The sequence below is a fragment of the Triturus cristatus genome, chromosome 7 (genome assembly GCF_964204655.1).
Source record: "Triturus cristatus chromosome 7, aTriCri1.1, whole genome shotgun sequence".
Classification (NCBI taxonomy): domain Eukaryota; kingdom Metazoa; phylum Chordata; class Amphibia; order Caudata; family Salamandridae; genus Triturus; species Triturus cristatus.
Window position 1 is genome coordinate 1,287,549,122 of NC_140590.1, and position 25,196 is coordinate 1,287,574,317.

General features: G+C 48.8%; 1 protein-coding gene and 1 non-coding gene across 2 annotated transcripts in view; one reads left to right on the forward strand and one right to left on the reverse strand.

The window, feature by feature from the left end:
* LOC146811901 (sulfotransferase 1 family member D1-like) overlaps window positions 1-25,196 on the reverse strand; it is a 515,287-nt gene that overhangs the window by 413,997 nt on the left and 76,094 nt on the right. The gene's annotated exons all lie outside the window — the stretch shown is intronic.
* LOC146811903 (U4 spliceosomal RNA) lies at window positions 6,815-6,956 on the forward strand. The gene has a single exon (XR_014967324.1). It is a non-coding gene; the product is annotated as a U4 spliceosomal RNA (small nuclear RNA).

Here is a 25,196-nt window from a genome sequence, read left to right on the forward strand (position 1 = left end):
CCAGATAGCAATGCTACAAGAGACACACATGGCCCCTGGGGTGCAGCAAGTGTTTGGTAGAAAGTGGTTGGAACATACCTGCTTCTCTACCTTCTCTAGGGGCTAGGGGTACCGCCATTATGATCAAGAAAGGTCTAGGGTACCGCCTAATGGGAACAATATAAGATCCCCATGGCAGATTCTGTATCCTGTGGGGTAGAATAGCAAATCACACGTTGACATTAGTCAGCTGGTATGCACCCAACATTGATGATGCACAGTATCTCACTCAGTTATGGGGGGGTATTCTGGAAATAGGCTCCACTTTCCTTATATGGGGAGGGGACTTCAACCTGGCATTAGAGCCAGGGCTTGACAGATCGCACCCGCACTTGACATCCCACCTGCAAGCTACGAAACACCTCTCGGCCATAATGACCGACTATCGGCTCTTTGACGCGTGGCGCTCCCTGCATCCAACGTGAACAGAAGGCACATTCTTCTCATCTGTACACAGCAGTTGGTCCCACATTAACTACTAGTTGCTATCTTCCGGGTTAAATACCTGGCTTAGAAAGGCGACGCATTTGGCTCGCACCTTCTCGGACCTTTCCCCTGTCCTTATGAAACTAGAACTGCCTGGAGAGAAATCCAGCTACCGCTCCTGGCGACTGCTACCCACAACCCTACTAGATGATGCTTTTTGGGAGGAACTGCGCCAGGAAATAATAGACTTTTTCCCCCGCAACATTGACAGCGTTCCTACCCTTGCATGTGTCTGGGAGAGTTTTAAAGTCACTATCAGAGGCCTCTGCATAGCGAAGAGCGGTGCTGCGTTCCATTAGAGGCACGCTGCGCAAGCTCGAATTAGACATCAAAGATACTGAGGCACGTGTTGCATCCTCGCCCAAGGACCGGGCGCGGGTTTGGCTCAAAGAGCTCCTAGTGGAATATTCTGACGAAGCTGAGCGGGAATCCAAATTCCGATCGAAGTACTACATTGCCAGGCAGTATGGTGACGGTGAACGTCCTGGCAAGGCCCTGGCTGGAGTCAGTAGAGTTCCCAGAGGCGCCAATCACATTTTAGAAATTAGGGACAAAGAAGGGTGAAGATACACAGGCCCCCGGGACATACTTCGCATATTCACTGACTATTACGCCGCGCTCTATCACACAGCTGGTCGGTCCCCTCCAGACATAGCGGCATATTTTGAGGATATAGCCCTGGCCTGGATCAGTGACTCCCGTAGGGAGTTCTTGTTGCTTGATATTGAGGAGGATGAGATAAGGGCAGCAATTATGGGGATGGGTTCAAGCAAGGCTCCAGGCTCTGACCTGCTGCCTGTTGAATTCTATAAATGCTACAGTGAATTATTGGTTCCCGTTCTCAAACAAGAATTTGAGGAGGCACGAGACTCGGGGTGTCTCCCTCTTTCAATGCGGCAGGCCCTGATTATTTCCCTGCAAAAGCCAGGCAGAGATGCAGACAACTGTGAGGCCTACCACCCTCTATCTTTAATTAACTTCAACACATAGATACTAGCTAAAGTTATAGCCAACCGACTGTCTCTGCTCATGGAGGGCTTGGTCCTGCCTGATCAGGCGGGATTTGTCCCGGGAAGGGCCACCTCCCATAACTTGCGCACCATTTTGCGCTGCTGCTTGATGTAGATCCAGATTGTTCAATAGCTGGGTTTTTTCTGGATGCCACAAAGGCATTTGATTCCCTGGAATGGGATTATATGCTGGCCTTCCTGGGCAGAATCGGTTTCCCTCGTCCTTATTTGGCATGGATTCAATTGCTTTATACTAAGCCGGAGGCGGTGGTCCAGATTAACGGGCTATATACGGATCCCATCTCCATTAAGCGAGGCACCCACCAGGGCTGCCCACTATCCCTGTTACTTTTTGGCTTGGCAATTGAGCCTTTAGTGGCTAAAATTAGACAGCACCACAGAGAGCACGCAATAATTTATCCCTCCCGAAAAAGCCTTATCTCACTATATCTGGATGAAATTATATTATACCTCCGGGATCCCAATGTCAGTCTTAGTCCCATATTGAGGGAATTTATTAGGTTTGGACATTATTCTGGGATAATGCTGAATTGGAGTAAGTCACAGATATTCCCACTCACCCCTAACACTTCCAGGTTTATCCCGGAGTATCCATTAAGTTGGTGTGAAAATGAAATTAAATATCTGAGGATCGTCATCACCAGGAATCGCGCAGAGCCGATCAGAGCTAATTATGGGGTTGCGATAGACATGATCACCACATGAATGGACTGCTGGATCACCCTCCCACTTTCATTGGCAGGCAGAGTAGCCCCAATGAAAATGAATATTCTTCCCAAGCTTCTCTATTTATTCCTTAATATACCCTATCATCCAGGGCGCAATTTTTTTAACACCCTTCGATCGCTGCTTGTCAAGTTGGCTTGGGGTGGGAAACAACCTCGGCTGAGCTGGAAACTTATGACTCAACCCGTCTCCAGGGGAAGGTTTAAAATTCCAGATAAGGAAATGTACTATTTAAGTGCCCAAGCCCATAACGCCACTTATTGGCTCCATCCGCCACCTTACATGCCGCACCTCGCCGTTGAACAAGGATACATGTGGCCTACACCCCTAACATCCCTGCTGGGGACGCGAGTCCCAGGTGAGATGGTGATGCACCATACTGTATCATGCACCAATAGTGCGTGGAGTCGTTTGACAAGACAAATGGATAAAGACCTGCCTTATTTCCCTCTTGTGCCACTGCCATATTTGCCGTGTGCTCCGGTCACACAGGAAGCGATATGTCATGATATGTTGCGGAGGAGAGGACTGCCAACGTGGGGTGATCAGGATCACAGGGGGCGGTTCAAAGACCAAAAGGAGCTGCCGACTGGAGAAAAAATTACCCCTCTGGAAGTATTTCTGTACATATGACTCAAACATGAACTGCGGGCGAACACTCCATGCTTCCCGCAGGAACCCCCTCAGTTGGAAGTCCTACACACCACGTTAAAGATGGCTGGACCCTCTCACGCTGTATCTCGCATCTACAAAGCTGCGCTGATGGAACGACCGCATGTGCCGGCAGGTGCCAGATGCGCGTGGGATCGGGATCAAGACTCCCCACTAACTGATGAGCAATGGAACTATTGCTGTGCACAGACGGCAGAAACTACAGCCAGCAGCAGACTGCGAATAATACATTTTAAAATGTTGCATAGAATATATTACACACCCGCACTGCTCCGAAAATATAAACTTCAGGAAGATGACTGCTGTATGCGCTGCCATCAAGAGGGGGCTGATTTACTACATTTGGCGTGGTCATGTCCCCAAGTCCAGGTGTATTGGCGGGAGGTGTTGGAGGTGCTAGTGGAGATGATTGAAATGCCTTTGCCACAGTCCCCCTTACTTGCGTTATTGGGGTATACGGCGGACATCCCTAAGGTGCGTAGAAAGTTCGCCGCTATGGCTCTGCTGATGGCTAGGCGGAGGGTGGCCTGTAGATGGGGCAGGGGGAAAAGCCCTCAAGTTCAAAGACTGGTTAAATTATTGTATCTATAGTAAAGAACAACTAACAACCTTTGCAGAGTTATTGCTGGCCAAATCTCGTCCCCGAGATATATGAGCGCCACTGCTTTCGTACCTTCAGGCACACAGCGAAGATGCCCTGGATGCTCCATCACTGAACACCCAGGAAGACGCTTCTAACGGATAGTGCAGTAGATTGTAACATATGCATGTGCGTATTCTTCATATTGGACACGGTTGTTCTATAGCTGGGTCATGTGGATCATTGGACTCATCCCGCCATGTCGAAATATACGACGGGCTATTGGACCCCTCAGGTCGGTCTGAATGTGGAAAGGGGAGAGCGGGTTACGTTTTAATACATTGCTACTGTATATACATGAAATAGATCTAAGTCTGGGGATGTACAAACTAACGCATTTTATATTGAGAGGACTTATATTCCATGCCACGATAATCACAAGCTGACACTGTGATGCTTTTGTTGTTGTTTATCCAAAAACCAATAAAGACATTTTTTTTAAAAAGAAGATCAGCAGCGAGCTCAACACCCTCCTTGATGCCTTTATCAACATGGCCACCTTCCCAAAATAATGGAAACACGCAGAAATCAAACCCCTTCTCCATAAACTATCCACCGACCCCAGCAAACTCAAAAACTACCATCCAATTTCTCTGCTACCCTTCCCCGCCAAAGTCCTCAAAAAAGCCATCAACCACCAACTCACAGAACACCTGGAAAACAACCATCTTCTAGACAACTCCCAATCCAGAATTCTCACCAACCACAACTCCATATCTGCCCTGATCGCTGTCACCGAAGACATCAGAATCCTACTGGACCTCTTAGCAGCATTAAACATAGTAATCCCACCACACCCTGATCAAAAGACTTCATCACATTGCAATCCAAGGAGACGCCCACAAGTGGATCACCTCCTTCCTCACTGGAAGCATCCAGAGAGTCTGCCTACCACTGTTCACCTCGGAACCCAAGAGCATCATCTGCGCAGTTGCTCAAAGGTCATCACTCAGCCCCACACTGTTCAACACCTACACAACCTCCTTGGCCAACATCGTCAGAGTGCATGGATTAAACATCATATTCTACTCAGATGACACCCAGCTCTTTCTCTTGCTCTCAGACGACCCCACCAGCACGCAAGCCAACTTCCACAGGTGTATGATGAACGTCGCCACCTGGATGAAAACAACTTCCGGAAACTCAAAACAGCCCAAATGGAAGTGCTAATCTTCAGAAACAGAACTTTCCAATTGAACGACTCCTAATGGCCCTTGGAACTAGGACACTCACCCACACCGACAGACCATGCTCGTAACCATGGCATTATCCTGGATGGCAAACTCACCATGAAAACCCAGAGCAACGTTTTTCCATCTGCCTGCTTCCTCATGCTTTCCATGCTCCAGAAAATCTTCAAATGGCTCCCCATCAACACCAGAGGAACTGTCACTCAGGCCCTAGTCACAAACCATCTGGAGTATGACAATGCACTCTACACAAGAATCACCACTTACCTCCTGAAGAGAATATAGCCCATACAAAACTCAGCAGCCAGGCTCATCATCGACCTCCCCAAATGGACCCACATCACCCTTCACCTCAAGAAACTTCACTGCCTTCCCATACAGACGTGATCTTAATTCAAGATGCTGATCCACACCTATAAATTCCTGTGCAACCAAGGAACCAGCCTACATCAACCACCGTCTGAACTTCCAACTAACCCTTCCCACACCTGAGCTCCACCTCCCTCTCATCCGCAGGAGCAACAGTGGAGGACGCTCCTTCTCCTACCTCGTAGCTAAATCCTGGAACAATCTCCCCCTTCACCTCCAGACCTCTACCTCTCTCCAGGAATTCCGAAAGGCACTCAAGACCTGGCTGTTCAACTGAACCCACCTGAAGCAGCATGATCCTCAGTGCCTGGATACCATCAAGGGTGATTAGCCATGCTTTACACATCCTGATTAAATGATTGATTGATAGAAAGAGTTTAAAAATATAAATGGTATCATTTACAATATGAAAGTAAAAGGGATAGGTTGGTGTCATTTCCTGTTGTTATGATGCTTGTTTAAGGAACAGAAATTGGTCTGGAGGGGGCTATGTAATACTACATGTTAGCAAACGAATTCACTTCAACAGTATGCAAGATTATATTTAGTTAATCATTGCAATTATGATAAAGTTGCATATATTTCAATGTATGATTTATTTTGTGTCCAAACTTTATTTAGGAACATGACTTAAATAAATCTTTTAGGGGTTTTTGTTTTTAATCAATATAGGTTTTACTAAAATGAAACTACCTCAGGCACTTTTTTAGTGGATACCTCCCTGAAAATGCAACATTCTTTTGTTTTTCCTGAAATGTTTCATTTCTATGCAATTTTCAAAGACATGTTTACAATCCTTTCTTCGTCAAATCTTTTTACTTTGTTTAGCTATTTTTTTTTGCATTAGGAAGTACAGGTATAAAAGTGGCACCATTAGAAAACATTTACATTTCTACAGTGAAGATCACAATGACGGACACCATTGGACAACTAGCTGCGGCAAAAAGGAAGACAAAGATAGATCCAGCCCCTGTGGCTGTGGACCGAGGTGCAGCTGTGGAAGAAAAAGGTGGGGCCTTCATCGGCCCTGCTGCAGGTATGGCGGGGCACCGACCCCCGACCCCCGACCCCCTCGCCTGCTCTCCCCGATGGGGCACGCTCTGCTGCGTCATCATGACGCGGTGGACGCGCCACAACGGGGATTGGCCTGAGGGGGCTCCCCCTTGACCCGGAAGAGATTGAGTCGCTTCCGGGTCAAGGGGGAGCAGGGGTCAGGCCGGTTAGAACCAGCCTGGCCAGAACTAGGGGTTAAAAGGCCGGGGAGCGCAGGAGTCGTCTCTTTGTCCCACGCTCCCAGGTCTGCCGCACCCAGGCTCTAGGAGGCTGTAAACTTTTTGTCCTTTTTCTTGTTGCAGGGTTTCAAGTGACGCGGTGGCCGGCGGTTCCTGTCTTTTTCTTCCCCAACGCGGATCGTGGTCTCGCGCCGGGGATCGGAAGCGGGAGCTGGCGGGAACGAACGGAGGACTGAGCCGGCAGCCGGGGAGTTAAGTAAGGCGCGCGCACGTGTCTCCAAGGTACGGGCGAAGGGGGGATCTGTCGGAATATTCACAGATTCAGTGTGGCTTTAGGAGTCACAGTGGCTTCATGGTTAAGGTCTGAGTCTCTTACTGTCAAGGTTACAGGTTCAATTCTCAATAATTCTGATCAGTTGGATCTCTGTTGGAAAAAAAAAATGGCAGTATCGTAGCTAATGATGTTTAAAGTAGGCGCGATTATTGCTTATTGAAAACTTTCCTCAATAACTCGCTGTGGCGACTTAAAATTTATACGACCGTACAATTTTTTCGATAGTCTCCGAGGAGACTGGTAAATAGCTCAGTTGGGAGAGCTTTGGACTGCAGATCTAAAGGAAAGGGCAGTAGGCAGGAGGTTTCAATTTGGGCATCGCATTTCCTTGTGACATTGGCAAGTTTTTGTGATTCGGGGCAAATTATAAGAGCGTCCTCAGTGGCAGGGGGCATTTAAGGGGTGTTTATAGTGGCATCATATAACAAGAGACTGTATGAGTTGGATCCAAGTTTATTGTTGTTTATCCATAGCATATGCTAACCTGGTTTTTCATCATAGGAGTACATAGTGGGGTGCTCTTCATACTAGACCAGAAGGAGGCGAGACAGAGGGTATCGCTGTAAGGGGACACAGACAGGCCTGCACTTCACTGTTTCTGTGGGCCGCCGGGCTAGAGTTCGCTCGCCTACCGCCCAGGCTAGCTGGTGTGGCGCGGTCCCAGTTGCGTGGTGCTTACGGCCAGTTTGTGTACCCCCAACGTACAGGTAAGGACCTCGATAGGTCCCATTTAGGTGACAAATAGCATTGTACTCGCAGGTGTAATTGCTGATCAGTGTGTGGGTTACCTGGAAATTGTTGGCCCACGAATAATGGCTAGTAAACGGGGTGCAAAGCGTTCCCGCATGGAACATATGTTGGAATCTATGATGCGCAGGATGGCGACAATGGATAGGAGATGGGGAAAGGTAGAGCAAATGGGGCATAAGTAGATGACCAGAGTGGCCCACCAGGCAGGCCCAAGCGAACAATAGTGCCCTCAAAACCCAGAGGGGAATTAGAATCACTCCCCAAGCGGACTAGAAACAGGAAGGGGAAGAACCAAGACCCCACACCAAGGCAACCTTTTGGGGAAATTCCTTCTGGGGAGGGTCCCTCAGGTCTTCCAGTCACACCAGAGAGCCCTATAGCTATACCAGAGTTAGCGCCAAGTGTCCCATTGAACCCTGTGCCTTCCCCGCCTGTGCCTGCGCCAAGTGCGGTGTCTCCAGCAGCTACCCCGGTGGTACCAATGATAATCCCAGTGGTGCCCGCACCATGCCCAAGGGTTCCGGTCCTGAATCCAGTGGCCCCCACCCCGGTTTTAGCGCCAGCAGAGGTTCGTCAGGTTCCGCCGGAGATAGCAGCGCAGATAGCGGCAGTCCTCCCTTGGTTAGGAAAGGGGGGAATGTTACCACCTTCTGTGGGTGCAAAAGAAGTAGGGGAGGATCCATTAGCAGAGGTGTAGAGGATGGTGGCGAGGATTATGGCTGCCCCAAGCGGGGTGCCGAGCCCAGGCCCGAGTAATACCACTCTATCCCAACCAGCGCAACAAGAGTGCGACATTGGAAAAGACAAGATGGCGGAGCCAGCTGGAGTTGGGGCAATAGGTAAGGAGGTGGCATTGCCAGTGCTGGGCGCGGGTGTACTACCCTCTAGGAGGGACTATTTAGCAAGACATGTAACACAGAAGGTGAAGGAATTGATATGGTCTGGTGCTTATGTAAACATGTTTTCTTTACTTGTGGATAACAGGGAAATGGAGTATGCCAGGAAGCAAAAGGATTGGATGCTTCCCAGTGAATGGCGGGTTGAAATGTCGAGATTCAAGGTGGAGGAGACCCAGACCAATTGGATTAGGGCTTTCTCAGTGTTTATGGCCATAATAGCTGAGCGGTCGCCTAATCTGCAAGCAGAAATAGCGTGTTACCAGAGCAGGGTTACTATGACTCATGATAAATATGGGGGGGTAGGTTGGAAAGAATATGACATGAATTTCAGGAAGGCTAAGGAATTTGACCCATCACTTACATGGGACCGGGTTGACTCAATCTCATGGTTTGATCAGTTTGGCCCAGGACAGCCGGGCAATGCAGTGCAAAATTGGAACAAGAGTCACACTTCCCAAGCACCTCAGCCCTTTCGGCCACCACAAACCGGGGGCACGGCCCCGGGTGCAGGGAACCGGAGGGGTCGCAAAGGGGTATGCTGGGATTTTAATGGAAAGACATGCACCAGAGCCCAAGGCACTTGTAAATTTAGACACGCATGCTCCATATGTAATCACCCCTCTCACCCAGAATCAAAATGCCTCAAGAAAGGGAATGCATTCTCAGGAAATAGAGGGAGGAAAAAACAAGAATAGGGAAAAGGAAAAAATGGTAACACATTCACCCATTGACGTTCTGGCTATGACTCCTTGGTTAAATAGGTACCCAGATCATGCCACGGCTAGGATGTTACAGGAAGGGTTTTGGTGTGGTTTTAGGATTCCGGCTGTTGACTATACAGGGACACCAGAGTGTAAAAATCAGCTGTCGGTAAGGTCCAACCCAGGGGTAGCAGCAGTTAAAATTGCAAAAGAACTGCGCCTGGGTAGAATAGCGGGTCCGTTTGACCACATCCCCGTGCCCAACTTTGTCTGCTCGCCCCTGGGGGTGGTCCCAAAGAAAGATGAGGGGGAGTTCAGGTTGATTCATAATCTGTCAGCCCCTAGAGGCAATTCATTAAATGATGCCATCAACGAAGAAATCTGTAGCGTAAAATATGCTTCTTTTGACCAGGCAGTTGATATGCTAAGGGTTCTGGGACCAGGGGCCTTGCTAGCCAAATCAGATGTTGAATCCCCCTTCCGGCTGCTGCCGGTTCATCCTTTAGATCACCACCTGTTGGGTTTTTCATTTCAGGGCACATTCTACATGGATATGTGCATGCCCATGGGTTGTTCTGTTTCCTGCGCTTACTTTGAAAAATTCCATTCATTTTTGGAATGGGTTTTCAGGCTGGCAACGGGGCACCAATATGTCATGTATTATCTGGATGATTTTCTCTTTCTGGGGTCGGCGGGCTCCCGGGAATGCGCGGTGGCATTGCAGGAATTTTGCGTGCTCATACGTTTTTTTGGGGTCCCTCTGGCACCAGGGAAGACAGTGTGTCCAGCAACCACAATTGAATTTTTAGGCATTGAATTGGACTCTGTACAGGGATGTTTTAGGTTACCTAAAGAAAAAATAGTGACATTTAGAGCAGTACTCCAGAAATGTTTGTCAAAAGATAAAGTAACCTTACACCAGCTACAACAGGCAGTGGGCCAGTTGAACTTTGCGCTACGGGTAATACCTATGGCACGACCATTCTCCAGTTCCATCTCACAGGCCATGACAGGCCTGCAAGAAAAACATCATCACACAAGACTGTCGTCTGAGGTTCGCCAAGACATGCGGATTTGGATCGCATTTCTGGAGGGTTTCAACGGCAGGGTAGTGTGGCCCGGTCCCCCCACTACTTCCGCGGAGTTAGGTTTATGGACTGACGCTGCGGGCAGTGTGGGATTTGGTGCCATACTCGGGAACAAGTGGGTGGCACAACATTGGCCGGCTTGGTGGGTTGGGAGTGGTCTGACAGCCAACATAGGCTTCCTGAAACTTTTTCCCATTTGGGTGGCATTGACTGTTTGGCCTCATCATCTGCGAAATCAATCTGTGATTTTTTGGTCAGACAACATGACTGTGGTGGAATGCATCAACCAACAGGCTGCACGGTGCAAAAGGATCCTCCGCATGTTGAAAAATATAGTGCTGTTGTGTATGAAGCTGAACATACAGTTTAAGGCTAAACATGTCCCGGGGGTGCTGAATAATGCTGCTGATGCACTCTCTCGCTTCAAGATGCAGGTTTTCAGGGTACACCTACCATCTGCAGAGGCAACACCAACACACTTCCCGGAAGTACTCTGGCAGATTGGTGCCCCCAGCTACAGAACCTCGTGGCAGCTAGCCTTGCACCCAGGACCAGGAAAGCTTACGAAGGGGCGTTTTGGTCTTACTGCACATTTTTGGGGCAGGAATGGGCAGATAGCTGGCATAAGTCAGGGGCATTCCTCCTGTATTTAGACACTTTGAATAAAGAGGGGCGCTCCGCGGCGACAGCCAGGCGACATGTAGCAGCGGTTTCTTTCTTTGCACAGATCAGGGACACCAAAGACCCCACGAACAGTTTCATTGTAAGAAAGGCATTGAAGGGGTGGCGGCACCTCCAGGGGGCTGCTCCTGACACCAGACAGCCGATTGGTTTGGAGCGGCTGACTGCACTGCTAACAGCCTTGGGTGCCATTTGCAGTTCAATAGGGGAGGCATTACTATTCAGAGCTGCCTTTGCACTAGCTCTTTTATGGGGCATTTAGGGGGGGGGTGAAGTGGTGGCACGCAACAAGCAGGATGTACAAGGTGGGCTCCTGCTGGAGAATGCGAAGATACAGGGGGACGCTTTGCTAATAACCATTAAAAAATCTAAAGCCGATTAGGAAGGCCGTGGCGAAGGGATGGTACTTCACCGGGCACAAAGCAATCCATGCTGCCCAGTGATGCACCTAGAAGCTTACTTCCGACAGAGGAATAGTGCGGTAGGTGGGACATTGTTAATGCATGCGGACAGTACCCCGCTTACCATGTTCCAATTTAAAAGGGTATTGGCCATGGCAATCAGCAGGACAGGGTTGAATCCAAAGGACTTTGGGACTCATTCATTCGCCACAGTGGCAATAGCTAGAGGGTTGCATAGCAACAATGTAAAGAGGATTGGAAGATGGTCTTCTAATAATTACAAGCGCTATGTGCGGCTGCACATGTTGTGAGAGTACCATACAATTGTGGACTGATGCCTGTCCTGTTTGTTTGTTTGCTTTCAGTTTCTCGAACCTGTCACGCAGGGGGGAAACTGCCATCGGCACAACAGCAAGATTCTTCACAACGGCGGCCACAACCACAGGACAAGGGAACACAGGATGTGTGGGTCATTGGTCATTCTTATATACGGCGTATGAAATCTGTTTTCCTTTCAGGTAATTACAGACAAAGAGCTGAGCAGGATGGTTTCAAGGTTTCTTTCTATGGAAAAGGGGGTCTCTGCCTCAATCAGTTTAGGGGTTATGGGACAGATCTTTTGAATAGACACAGCCCTCCGCCCATGATAGTCATCTTGCATTTAAGTGGGAACGACCTGGTAAAACTGGGGAGAAGGCTCTTGATGGAGGACATAATCTCCGAAGTAGGCTGGTTAGCTAAGGCATGCCAGGGCTTCACCATAGTTTGGTCGCAGATGATACCCAGATTTAAATGGAGGGGGTAAATTCTATGAAAGCGTTGAATCACTCGGTAAGGAGGATCAACAATAAAATAGGGAAATTGTTCAGGTCCCCTCAGTTACAAAACATTGCACATGGGTGTGTCAGGGGGGAATCGTGCTTCTTAAAAGACGGGGTCCACCTGACTAGGTTAGGTAATGAAATGATGTTAGAAAATATGATGGCTTGGCTAGGTAGTGTAAGGGCTGGGCATGACCTTTCAGGGTAAGAGGAGGGGGGGGCCAGATAGTCGAGCAACTACGCTAGCCTGTGGCGGTAAGGTCATGACTTGTGAGCAGTAAATTTAAGGTCCTTAGGATGGGGTCGCCCAGGGGTAGGGACAAGGGGTCTCTCCTATAACTCCGGGGGCGGTACATCCGGTTGGCTGGATGGGTGTGGGGAAGGGGGGAGTCACGCTTTCTTTAGGCTGGTTGGCCACCCCGCACGGGCACGATGACGTCACTAAATGGCGCAGAGTGCAAGAGCCCCCATTTTTAATGGAGTTCAGTGAGCGTATGGGGGTAACCGGGGGGGGGAAGTACCCTCTCGGTAAACGGGCCCTCTGCGCATGCGCATTTCTAAGGGAGGGCGTGGCTAATTGATAAAGATCTGACACCGGTTAGCGACCTTGCCGTAGGCCCAAATAGGATACGCAGAAAGTAATTAATGTATGATTATGATTCAGATGTTAGACTCCGATAGGAAATACTCTGTATTAGAAATATTTTAAGGTTGGCCTGAGGGGGCTCCCCCTTGACCCGGAAGCGATTGAGTCGCTTCCGGGTCAAGGGAGAGCAGGGGTCCGGCCGGTTAGAACCGGCCGGGCCAGAACTAGGGGTTAAAAGACCAGGGAGCGCGGGAGTCGGTCTCTTTGTCCCGCGCTCCCAGGTCTGCCGCACCCAGCCTCTAGGAGGCAGTAAACTTTTTGCCCACCCACCATCCCCTGTAGCAGAATTGGTTATTGTATTATAAGGTTGTCAATATGGTGTTTTGTTCCTTAGAAATGTTCCCGTTTACAGGTCATCAATCGTCGTATTTATTGCTATTCCTTGGTCATGACTGGTGAGCAGTAAATTTAAGGTCCTAAGGGGGCGGCGCCATTCTTGGATGGGGTCGGCCAGGGGGAGGGACAAGGGGTCTCTCCTATAACTCCAGTGGCGGTACATCCGGTTGGCTGGATGGGTGCGGGGAAGGGGGGAGTCACGCTTTCTTTAGGCTGGTTGGCCACCCCGCACGGGCACAATGCCGTCACTAAATGGCGCAGAGTGCAAGAGCCCCCATATTTAATGGAGTTCAGGGAGCGTATAGGGGGTAACCGGGGGGGGGGGAAGTACCATTTTGGGAACCGGGCCCTCTGCGCATGCGCACTCCTACGGGAGGGTGTGGCTAATTGATAAGGATCTGACACCGGTTAGCAACCTTGCCGTAGGCCCAAATAGGATACGCAGAAAGTAATTAATGTATGATTATGATTCAGATGTTAGACTCGGATAGGAAATACTCTGTATTAGAAATATGTTAAGGTTAGCCATCTGATATCTGTACCTACGAATTGTAATCAAATGTCATGCTACATTTTCTGCGTAAAAAATTGTGTAAATATTGTTTAATTAAATTTTTATTTGTTTTCATGTTTTAATAAATACGGCCGGGGGTTGTATGACCCCCGCCTCCAAAGAAACCCAGTCTCATGTCCATCATTAATAAATGTGGTTTATACACAAGGCGGGGGAGGGGGAAGTTAGGTAGTCCCAGGCCATATGGTGTTGGTCCAGCTGAATGAAGATGCCCCACCTACACTTGGGACAGGATTCCGATCGCCACAGTTGTACCGCCAGGCCACGGCATTTCCAATTTGGGAGAAAGCTGCCAAGCCAGCAGCATTCCGACCACCGTATTCTGAGTTGACTGCTGGGCGGTACTGTGCAAGGGGCGGTCTTTCGGAGGCAGCATGCTTTGGCTCACAGAATGAGCCTGAACGCAAAGCCACGGCACTGCAGAGCCTGCTCTGTCGTGCGCATGCTGTTACCATGCACCAAGCTGGGCATGGCAGATGGTGTACGCTTGACAGTGCAGGCATAGGGAGGCACAACATGTGCCCATAGCCACAATGCCCAATAAGCGTAAACAGCTAGAGGCCCTGTGTGGGGCTCCCTTGCAGCCTTTCCAATTACCTTTTTTATGGCAGGATCCTCGACATCAAAAGGTCGATGGAAATGCAGGTAAGAATAGGCACGGCATCACCTCCATTCCCTGCCACTTTCCCTACCCCCACAGAGAGAAAGTCCAGTTCTGGTTTTCGGAGTGTTTCGTTCCCGTTCCTGCTGCCGCTTGCAGTGCTGTGCTATCTCCCGGAGGTCAGGAGGCTTCGTCCTATCACCCGGAGGTCAGGAGGCTTCGTCCAGCCCGTTGCAGCCCCCGTTGCGGCCCCCCCACACCATCCATCTCTTGGCGGGGCGGTGCGACGGTGCGACGGTGAAGCCTGTCATGAGTACCACGGACTGCTGGTCGATCGCCGTAACGCTGTGGATGCCGCGGCTTCAGGGAGCTTCAGGCAAAGCTCGGATCCACGGTTCGCGGCGTCCTCCCGGTACTCCTGGCTCACGGGAAGTGACATTGATCCAGGCTTTGCTGGGTGGACAGGCGAGTAGGAGAAACCTCTCAACTGGGTTTAATCCAGAAAGATAAGCTTAACAATGTTTTCCAACTTTATACTGTAGTAATCATTGTTTTACTCTGGGGAAAACATTGAAAACAATTACCTATTTGGCGTTGGAGCGCTTGCAAAGCCACTAAGAAGCCGGGCTTATCAAATAGTGTTTCTTCCTTTTACGGAGGGTTTCTGTGCACGCAGATTCTGCGTATGCTCCCCTGACATCATGATCTAGCCAGTCAACGCGTTTGACGAAGCCTGCGCAAATTACCTACTTTCCCTATCAAGAAGATTGCACCCTCAGCTAAGTGCCTTTTATTTCTTGCTCTATGGGAATTTGTTTTGCTTACCTGGCATAGTGGGAGAGTAATAAAAAGAAAAATAAAGGGCGGAAATCATACGCAGTGAGTATACTCCAGGGAGCAGGTGCGAAACGCGGTTATGGCGCCAAGAAAGGCAAAGCAGAAGGAAAAACGCACAGGGTCATTGGATAATGCTGATGAGTCCGAAGCGTCTTTTTCTACAGAAGGGCCCAAAGAGACCATCGTGAAGCCACGCGTTACAAATGATAAAAATGATAAAAAGGGAAAGAAAAAGGCTACTAAGAAGGCTTCTACTGAGAATACATTAATAAGTAGTGAGAAAGAAGGAGGTTTGGTGTCTAAATCGATAAAGGACTTTGTGGGGAAGCACTTTAAAAGAACACCAACCCCAGGTAAAAGCCAAATTCAAACCATAGTCCAAATCCATGAGTCTAACAAAGAAATACCAAGTGCTGAAGTAGAGGATGTCGTGGAGATTATGGACACCTCTTTTTCACAGAATGATTTAAGCCAAAGGATACCGCTCCCTGAACCAAGACTGTCATCCTCCCCATGCATCTTCTCTTCGCCAAGAGTAGCGGATGTAGGCTTGGCAGGTTTGGGGCCCATTGATGTGGGGGATTGTTCCTATTTGTTAAACTCCTCGGCAAGAACTATGTTGGACAAAAGCCTGGATCAAGTCGGGTTCCAAAGTCCGAAACCTTTGGACTCCATAAATGAAATACTACGGAATGGTACATTGGGTATGGACATTACAACTTCATCCTCAGCCTCGATGCTGGACATTATGCTAATGCTCCAAAAAATGTTGCAAGGCTTGCTGGAGGTTTTGGTGTTAAATAATACTCTGTTAAATAAACACGAACTGCAGTTTAAAAAAATGATAGAAGAACTGCAGGGGATAAGGGGTTTGATGCCTACAATGGTAAGAACTGTACAAGCGCCAGGGTTAGACGACCAAAGGGAAGAGAAAGTAGAGCCAGCAGTGGAGGGTGGTTCCCAGAGTAATGTCTATATCTCTAAGTGGCCTATGTTGGTAAAGAGGCGGGGAGTGCTCTTGAGGCATCAGACCATAAGGTACCCAAGTAAAAGACCCTCTCATGTCCAGGACAAGTTAAAAGCCCAAAAAAAAGAGAAGAGCAAAAAAATGCAGTCCAGGACAAAACCAAAAGAAAATGCTCAGCAGAAAAATCAGATAAGAGAAAAAAGGGTAATTGGGAGACAACCAGACTCGGTAGGTGCCGTCACTGAAGTTGAAAGGGATAGGAAAAAGGTACCACGGTTTAACGCGTATAACCCCTCGCCAAAAAAATCCTGTAACAAGCGAGGAGGGAAGGTACAAATAAGAAGTGTAGATGTAGGAGGCAGTAGAGCTGACATGCGCCTAAGTACGAATACACAGATGGGAAGAGGTGGCAGTGATCTAGAAACCCCAGATAAAAGCAATTGTAATAAAATGTGGATTTACTTTAAACACAATGAACAGGGAACAGGAGGGAAAAAACTAAGAAAGTTAGGCCCGCTGAACCGTTCTCATCTTTTATTTTCATTCGCAAAATGCCCTTCCCTAAAAGAAATTGGGTCAAAGGATCTGAGACAGATAGGGTTTTGCTGTGATAATAATGGCGCAGAGTACACAAAGGTGCTAGTTTATTCAGGACTTGTTAAAGCGGCAATCCTGAAAGCAGGGAAAGAAATCCTAAAAGAGGGAATAAGGATAATTTCAGAAGAAGAAGTAGATGCAGGGAAACAGCGTAAGGGAGGCTTCATGAGATTTCATGCGGGTCTGGGGGAAAGGCAAGTGAGGTGGTTAACCGGGGGGTGGGGTGAGACGGCCAACATCACCATAGCTGTAGAAAACTCCAAACCCAGTAGGGAAGAGGAATGTAGGGATTGGGACAGTAGTATCTGTTCATGGGGTTTGAATGAATCAGGATGCCTCAGCGACATCGACTAGGTTACTGAGTTGCCGCATAGCCTGAAATTGATTTCATGGAACATAAACGGGTTGGTAGGAACATCAAAGGCGGATAGTTTAAACCAGCTCTCAAAATGTGCTGATGTCATTTGCTTACAGGAGACTTGGCTATGCGACAACACTCAGGTAGTAGAAGGGTTTGTTCATGTGTATAAACCAGCCAGTAAAAACACAAAATTTGGATGCCCCTCAGGGGGATTGTTGACCCTTGCTTCAACCAAGTTCGTAAATGAGTCAAAATTAATCAGCTCATTATGCAAATGGCTGTTGGTTTGTAATGTATGTTACAAAGGTATTGAAGGCAAGGATGTCCATCTCATCATTGTAAATGTATATATTCAATGGGGGACTCAAAAAGAATATGAGAGAGAATTAAGCCTCTTTAAAAAGGAGATAATTGATCTGACAGAAAAGTATGGGAGGAATGCTCTGGTGTTAATGGGTGATTTTAATCATAAATTAAATTGTGAAAAGTTAGATCATTGGTTTGAAGATATGATGAGTGCCTATAGTATTGGACCAGCAGTCTTTCCATTGTGTCTAGCCACCAGACAGGATGAAGCTCTTGGGAAGTTCTTGGGTTCAAAGGGCTTGATATGTTTAAATGGCAGGAAGGATACAGATCGGCCAGCCTCCCAGACCTTTAGAGTGGGAAATCAACAATGTCCTATAGATTATATTTTTACTCTGGCATGGAACTATGCATTGGTAAAAAATTTCCAGGTAATCAAGCGCAGGGATAGCGATCACAATGCGTTATTCTGTGAAATTGTAGGTGAGTCATTAGGTAAATGTGAAAGGGTGCTTCCTCAAAATGTGGAATATCCCAAGCGTATGACCACAAAATTGACGGAAGAGTATATTGAGAAATTAGCTTGCTTCCAACAAAATTTATCGAAGGAAAGGATTGAAGGGCAGCAGGTAGTATGGTATGAGGATGTAATAGCACAGGCGGTGCAATGTATAAGGGTGTACCTGAAAGATAAGAAACAGGGTAAGGTAAATACCCAAACCATGAAATGTAAGTCAAAGTGGTTTAATCTGGAATGTCAAAGCAAAAAAAGCGTGATACGGAAACTAGAGCGACGTCAGAGGATCAGTTATGATCCTGGGAATGTGGAACGGTTGTGTGGGTTGAAAAAAGAGTATAGATCCCTAATAAGGAGACAGAAAGGGATTTTCAGAGAAGAATGTTGGGCAAACCTCTTACAGACAATTGAAAATAAAAATATAAAAGGGTTTTGGAGGCTGATACAGGAGTCTGCAGGTAGAACTCCGGGTACTATGAGCAGTGTTGTGGAGGAGGAAGCATGGGGAAACTACTTAAGCAACCTTTACAATGCCAAAAGGCCCCCGGAAATCGAGAATAATCGATCAACTTGGATAAGGGGAGTAGAAGGTTTAATACCAGTCTTCTCTGTAGAGAAAGTAAAAGATACCATCAAAAAATTGAACTTATCACGTGCAGCTGGCCCAGATAACCTCCCTGCGATCCTAATTAAAACCCAGATAGACTGGTGGGCAGGTTTCTTTTCCCAGATGTTTGTGGCAATTCTGGTGTCAGGCAAATTCCCCAAGACCTGGAAAGGCGCAATAATTAGACCCTTGCACAAAAAAGGGGAAAAAAAGGACCCCAAGAACTATAGGTTAATTAACCTATTAGATATTGGGGTCAAGGTCTTTTCGAAAATAATCCTGGGCAAGTTGAAGGATTGGGTAGAGCAGAGGTCAATAGTTCCAATTGAGCAGGGTGGCTTTAAGGAGGGGCACTCAGCTGTTGATCACTGTTTTGCACTGTGGGCGGTGGCAAGGAAGTCCATGGAGCAGCAGGGCAAATTGTATTGCTGCTTCGTGGACTTTCGCGCAGCCTTTGACTTGGTGGATAGGGATTGTCTGTGGGAAGTATTAAGGAAGTATGAGGTGCCTGCTGATCTCTTGTTGGTAATTCAAGAACTGCATAGCCATAACTGGGCACGTGTAATCAAAGATACTTCTGGTGGGCTCACAAAGGAAATTCCTATAAACAATGGGTTGAGACAGGGCTGTGTATTGGCCCCGTTACTCTTTGCCATATTTTTAGCAGACTTGCCCCTTAGCCTGGGTACAGCCAGGGGTGCAAGCCCGAAGATAAATGGTAAGTGTGAGAAGTTGGCCTGGCATATGCTGTTCCTAGTTATAGGGACACCTTGCACCAGTCCAATTCGACTCCTATTGATGATAGGTTTAAGACAACCTTTAAAGAAAGCTATCCTAGTGGTAGCTGTGGAGAGCAGCCTTCAGGCTAAGTCTTGAAGGAGTGTTAAGCTTATTGTTTTACCATAATAACCTCTTGAATAACCAAATGAAAGAGTAGCCCACACAGGTATATATATAAAATATATGTATTTATTCTAGACAGAATCCCACAGTCACTTTATGTGGCTAGTGGCAAAGTTACAATTCAAACAAGCATTTATAAAACACAATAAATAGCACAGAAATCAATGGGCCCCAGGGGGGGACCAAACCATATACTAAAATAGTGGTATAAGAAACACGACAATTCTACAGACAATGCCTAGGGCATTCAGGATCGCTTGCCCCTTCAGAATCCACCCACAGTTAAGAGGAAGGGGACCCACGGGAGACGCGTGCAGTGCAAAGAGCTGCTATCGGGATCGCTATGTTAGCCTATGGAGAATGTCGCGGTTGAATATTTAAAGCTTAAGGACACTTCTAGCAACAGTACAAAGTTAAGGCTTGAGACTTAAGGCTTTGGAGAGCCCACCACCACTGGAGTACCGAAGTACCACTGTTACCTGCCCCAGGGAAGCCGGGTGCATAGGTCGATTCTGGTGTCGGGTCGCGGGCTGATTTTCTATGGAAAAGTAGTCCAAACTGCTGCTAGCTGAAAGCGTCGTTGAAGTCGTGAAGATTAAAGTTGAAGAGAAGATAAAGATGAACCTGAAAGCAGAGGGGACAGAGTCTGGGTCACAGCAAAGTGACCAGGGAGCTCACAGCAAGGAGCTCGTGGAAGTCGGGTGCTTCAGGTGTAGAAGGTACAGCTGGGCTCTGCAGTCACGGGCTCCGGGAGGCTTCAAGGAAGGCCAGCTTCTGGAGGGCAACTGTCCCACGTCGGCTGAGGGTCGCTGCGGTGTTAGTGTCCCGATTGGATCCACTAAGCATTGGCAACCGCAACCCACGCAAGATGGACAAAGCAGCTGCTGGTGCAAACCCACGAGGTCTGAGGGTGCTCTCCTTTGCAGGGAGCGTAGAGCAGGCCTGGAGCAACCAGGGGAACTCTTGGAAAAGAAGATTGTCCTCCGTCAGGGCCCACAAGTCGAGAGACAAGGGACCGTGGAAGGCAGCAAAATGGAGTGCGTAAAAGGGCTCCCACGGGCCACCGGAGCGGGCCAGGGAGCTGAGAGTTGGCACAAATGCTGCTGGATGGTTGGCTCAGAAATGGGCCAAAGCACAACTTCCCCACTGGTCGGGGTCATGTGCTGGACAAGAGGTGGCCGGTGTCTCGGGGTATGCGGGGATCTCGACACCCACGTGGTCCAGGGTGCTCAGACTTGCTGGGCACACTCACAGGACGCTGGGATGCACTGGAGACCCACCTCGAGGTTGCTGGAAGGCGTCGAAGGTCGTGAGAGCAACGAAGTTCCAACCGGGTATCTTGTAGTCTTTTAGGTGCCTGCCAAGCAGGGGGATAACTCCTTTATCCCAAGGGAGATTTCTTCAGTCAGCTGGGCAGCAGCTCGTCGAAGGTCAGTTCTGTGAAGTTCTGGACGAATCTAAGGCTCTAGGGCAAAGTTATTCCCATATATCCCCAAGATTAGGGGATGGTCTAAAATAGAGCCTACCAATCAGAGTAGAGGCGGGAAAGGGTGGCTACACCCACTCCCCTTTGTGTGTTTCCCGCCTGGGCGAGGGGCAGGATGCCCCTGAACCGGTTCCAGGCGGTGTATGCAGAATTGGGGCTCTGCAGCTGCCTACGTGCAACTCTGAAAGGACATTTGGTGCACCCACCCTGTTCCAATCCACATTATCCTGTCTGGGGAGGTGCTGGCACCTCCCTGCCACAGGAGCCCTATTGTCCAGCTGGCGAGGCTGGGGTTTTCCCCAGCAACAGCCAGCCAGAGTTGTGTAGGTGGCGGACAGTAGCCATTTTGTGGTACATGTGCACTTTTAAATTGGTGTCTAAAATCTACCGCTTTTCCCATATCACCCTCCTAGCAAGGGGGAATCGTGCCCCCATGCCCATGGCTGGACTGGGGGTATGATTCCTTCATGTTTGACACCAAACACGATATGGTTCTGTGTAGCCATTCTCAAGTTATCGCGATGACGCGATTCACTTATAATGCGGTTTAGAGTATATGGTATGGCTACACTACAAACAACCCAGTAACGGTTTTACGAAGGTTGCAGGGAGGTCCTACTCACGTAGGGGTCCCCCCTCACACATACCTCAGCACCCAGCCCTGTAGGATTACCAGGGCCTGCCATAGGGGTGACCTATGAGAGTATATGTGTTGTAATGGTATGGGACATAGGGTACCTACATCCCTGTAAGGGGTGCTAGCACCACCTTACCCAGGCTACAGTAGTGGCCTGGTGGTGTCAGTTTGGTTGGCTGTCCCAGGGTGGCACAATAAGTGCTGCAGCCCTGGTAGGCCTACTGGGGGACCCATGCCCTGGGTACCTAGGGTACCATCTACAAGGGACTGGTAGGGCATGCCCAGCATCCAATTATGTTTGTACCTAGAGTACTCACAACAGTACAACAGTTTTAGGGAGAAAGCAGATAGGCTGGGGTCCTGGATAGCAGGATCCCAGCCAGACTATTCAAAAACCACTTAAATACCAGGCAAAAAGTTGGGGGCAACCATTAGTCAGATTCCACTCTCCTACATAAGCCCCCCCAAACGAAAGGAGATAAGGCTAACCTTGTCCAGATAAGCCTTTATTTCCTGAGTGGCCATATAAGGAAGAACCTGTACTAACATGGTTGCTCCCTGTGTCATGGTCCACTTGGGAAATCCTACCCCAAGGGGTTCTAGAGTTTCTCCAAAGTCTAGGGAAATTACCTGTATTGGTTTTTGGGTCAGATGTGGGCTGGTGGGGTGTCTGAGTCTGGAAGTGAGACCCTACTTGGGTTGGTCTCAACCTCCTCAGATCACTGGCCACTATGGAAGCCTTTCTGCCCATGACTGTGTCATATCTGGCCCTAAGGGTCAACCTCTGGCTGCCTACAGCTGGGGGTTGGATCCCTTTGGCTGGAATAGTGGAGGGCACTGGAAGGTTTGGGGCAGCTAGGCCCCAGGTTTCCCTGTGCTCAACAACATCCATTTGAGGGGTGCCTATACCTAGGGGTAAGGGGGATCCCTCAGTTTGTAGAGGAATATTCACCTGGCTGAAACTACTCTGCTGGGTGTCCCTAATCTGTTGATGAGGGGGTTCCTCTGGGCAGGGGCCCAATAAGGGTCCACTGACCTCCCTGACCTCTGCAGCCCTGGGCTGACTGAGGCAGGGTAGAGAGGGGCAGGATACCTGCTCCAGACTGGGTACCACCTTGGAAGGGTCCCCTGCCATCAGAGAGGTGGGCAGGCCAAGCCTGTCCACTTCTGGGGCAGTTACTTCACAAGGGGCAGGATCAGTTCCCTGAGAAACTGGACCTTTACCTGTAGTCTGGTGGAGGGAAGACTGCTCCTCCTCCCCTATGCTCTCTGTTTGGGTAGAGTGATCCATAGTTTCAGGCTTCACTCTTTCTATTTTCTCCTGGGGTGGAGGTGAGGCCCGCAGGGTCTCATCAGGGGCGTAACAAACACCCCCGCAGCCCCCGCAGTGCGGGGGGGCCCCCTGTCTTCAGTAGGTGAAGGGGGCCCCCTCAGCTCTTCGGTCGGGAGCTGTGTCTCTCACTCACTAAAGCAGCTGCAGCCTGCCCTGAGCTCCTAGCGGGACCCAGGACTGAAGAGAAACAAAGTAACAAGTTACATTGTTTCTCTTCAGTCAGAGCCCGGCCGGAAAAGGGAGGGGTGGGGGCCCTGGTGCCAACGTGCAGCCCCAATTTTGTCAGTTGGTTTGAGAGGAAATATTCATGAGACGGAGATGGGTCTTTCTGACTACATACATCACAGGAGGACTTCGCTGCAGAAAGCATGTCTGCGGGGTTCCTCTATGTAGAGAAGTGACACGTGTGACACGCTGCTTGCACACATCTCTAATCTCTGTGTCTGCTCCACCTCATGTGTATGCCATGGATCTAGGGGTGCCCGTGCTGGCGAGGAACATCCCCGGAAACGCTGCGGCCCACGAGGACACAGGGCTGCTGTTTTCAGACCCCCAGGTAAGCGAAAAGCCACCTTGATCTTCTGACATGATATAGAAGCGTTATTGTAGTAATGCAGTAGCATTATATATTTTTGTTATCATTTACAACGTCACTGGTGTGTTCAAACACGATACTCAGTGCAATAGCACTTACCTTTCACCCGTAGGCTGATGTTTGATTAAACAAAAAACAGCCAAAAGCTAAACACAAAACTATTTTCCCATACCATCTGCCTGACAGCAAGCTGCCAAGAAACCTGTGAGTTCGAAGTCCGATTCTTCAACAAGATATGACAACTATTGCAGTTCTCCAGGAGTGGGTCAGGTCTGCATAAAGTGTTATAAAACCGGACACGTTAGCAAGGTTTAGAGGTTTAGTTCAGCAGGTGCCTGAGCCCAGCGAGGTATCTGCAAAGTGCGGCTGCGGAGTGTTCTGAGTGTCTGTCCTAGTGGGGTGCTGCTTTAGAGGGGGGGTGTGGGCAGGATGACACAGACGAGGTCTGGGGGCGCACAGAAATGCAGACTCTCTCAGTAGGGCTGTAATTTTGTTCTTCACGAAGAAGGTGTTTGGCGAGAAGCAGATACGAGAACCCGGCCCTACTGACGAACTATCATGAGTCCTATATACTGCTGGGTGACGCACTCATACCCGCCATTGTTCGGATGTTCCCGGGGTGTGATGAAGATGGGCTAACAAGAGGGGGGGTCTTTACATGGTGTTTAATGTCAGGAACTGTACAGGGGCATCTTGGGCGCGAGGCGGGGGCCGGCTGAGCCCGAAGGCCTAGGGATGTTTAAACCAGCAGGATGTCACTCATTGGTGACGCTCATATCCGGTGCTGCCCGGGTGAGCCTCATTGGTGACGAATAGTCCCAGCCCTACAGCACAGCGACATCAGGACCCACACTTGCTGCACTCAGGGCTACTCACTTAGGTTACTAGGACTTCGCGCCAGCAGCGGTGAGCCCAAATACAGTGGCTACTGAGTGGCATGCGCTGGCACCAGGGCCAACTTTAAGGCAGAGCGACTGGTGCAGCTGCGCCTGGCACTGAGCTGTGGATGGGGGCCTGTGTTAAGAAATAACATGGGTTTAAAAACACCTGCTGCAGAGTTCATGGTGTGTGGAGCAGTTTTCAGGCAAATGTCAAAATAACTCTGGTGATTAGAGAGATACGGATTTTTACTCTAGTGGCAGTTTTGACTCATCATAAAGTAGTGAAGAGGGTTAATGTGCCTGCTGGAAAGAACACGTACGATGCAGATCACAGAGCTGTATTTGATGTGGATAGCTCAGTGGGTTACTGCTTTTATCACAGAGATCCTTATGTTATTTGCAGTTCAGAAGTTGCAGTCCTAATATAGCATAGTGACCTATTAACTGTCATAACAGAGCTGCTGCAAACTGGATGGCATGGGTTAAAATGTTATGTTTTCCCCCAGGCTTTAATTATCCTAATGTAGCTAAAAATTATAAATCCTGAGTTTGTGCTTCTCCAGACCAAACAATCTTAAAATATACTGCTTTCTAGTATCGATGACGTGAGTCCTACACTTTTTAATCCTCAGTGTTTTATTTAACATTTCCTATAGACTGATTTACACACGTTTGGTTCATTGTCTCTGTACATATATGTGATGTAAAGTGCTCCGATATCCTACACTGGTATGAGTATTGATATTAAACCATTGAAATGCATGTGTGAGAGGCAGGGGCGTAACAAACACCCCCGCAGTCCTGGCGGTGATGCGGGTCCCCAGCCTTCAGTACATGAAGGGGGCCTCCTCAGCTCATCTGCAGAGCGCTGTGAGAGGTTTGCTCTAAGGGATCTCTGTAAGTAGGCATGTTAACCCAGTGATTTTCATGCGTGGGGTGGGGAGGGTTTGGG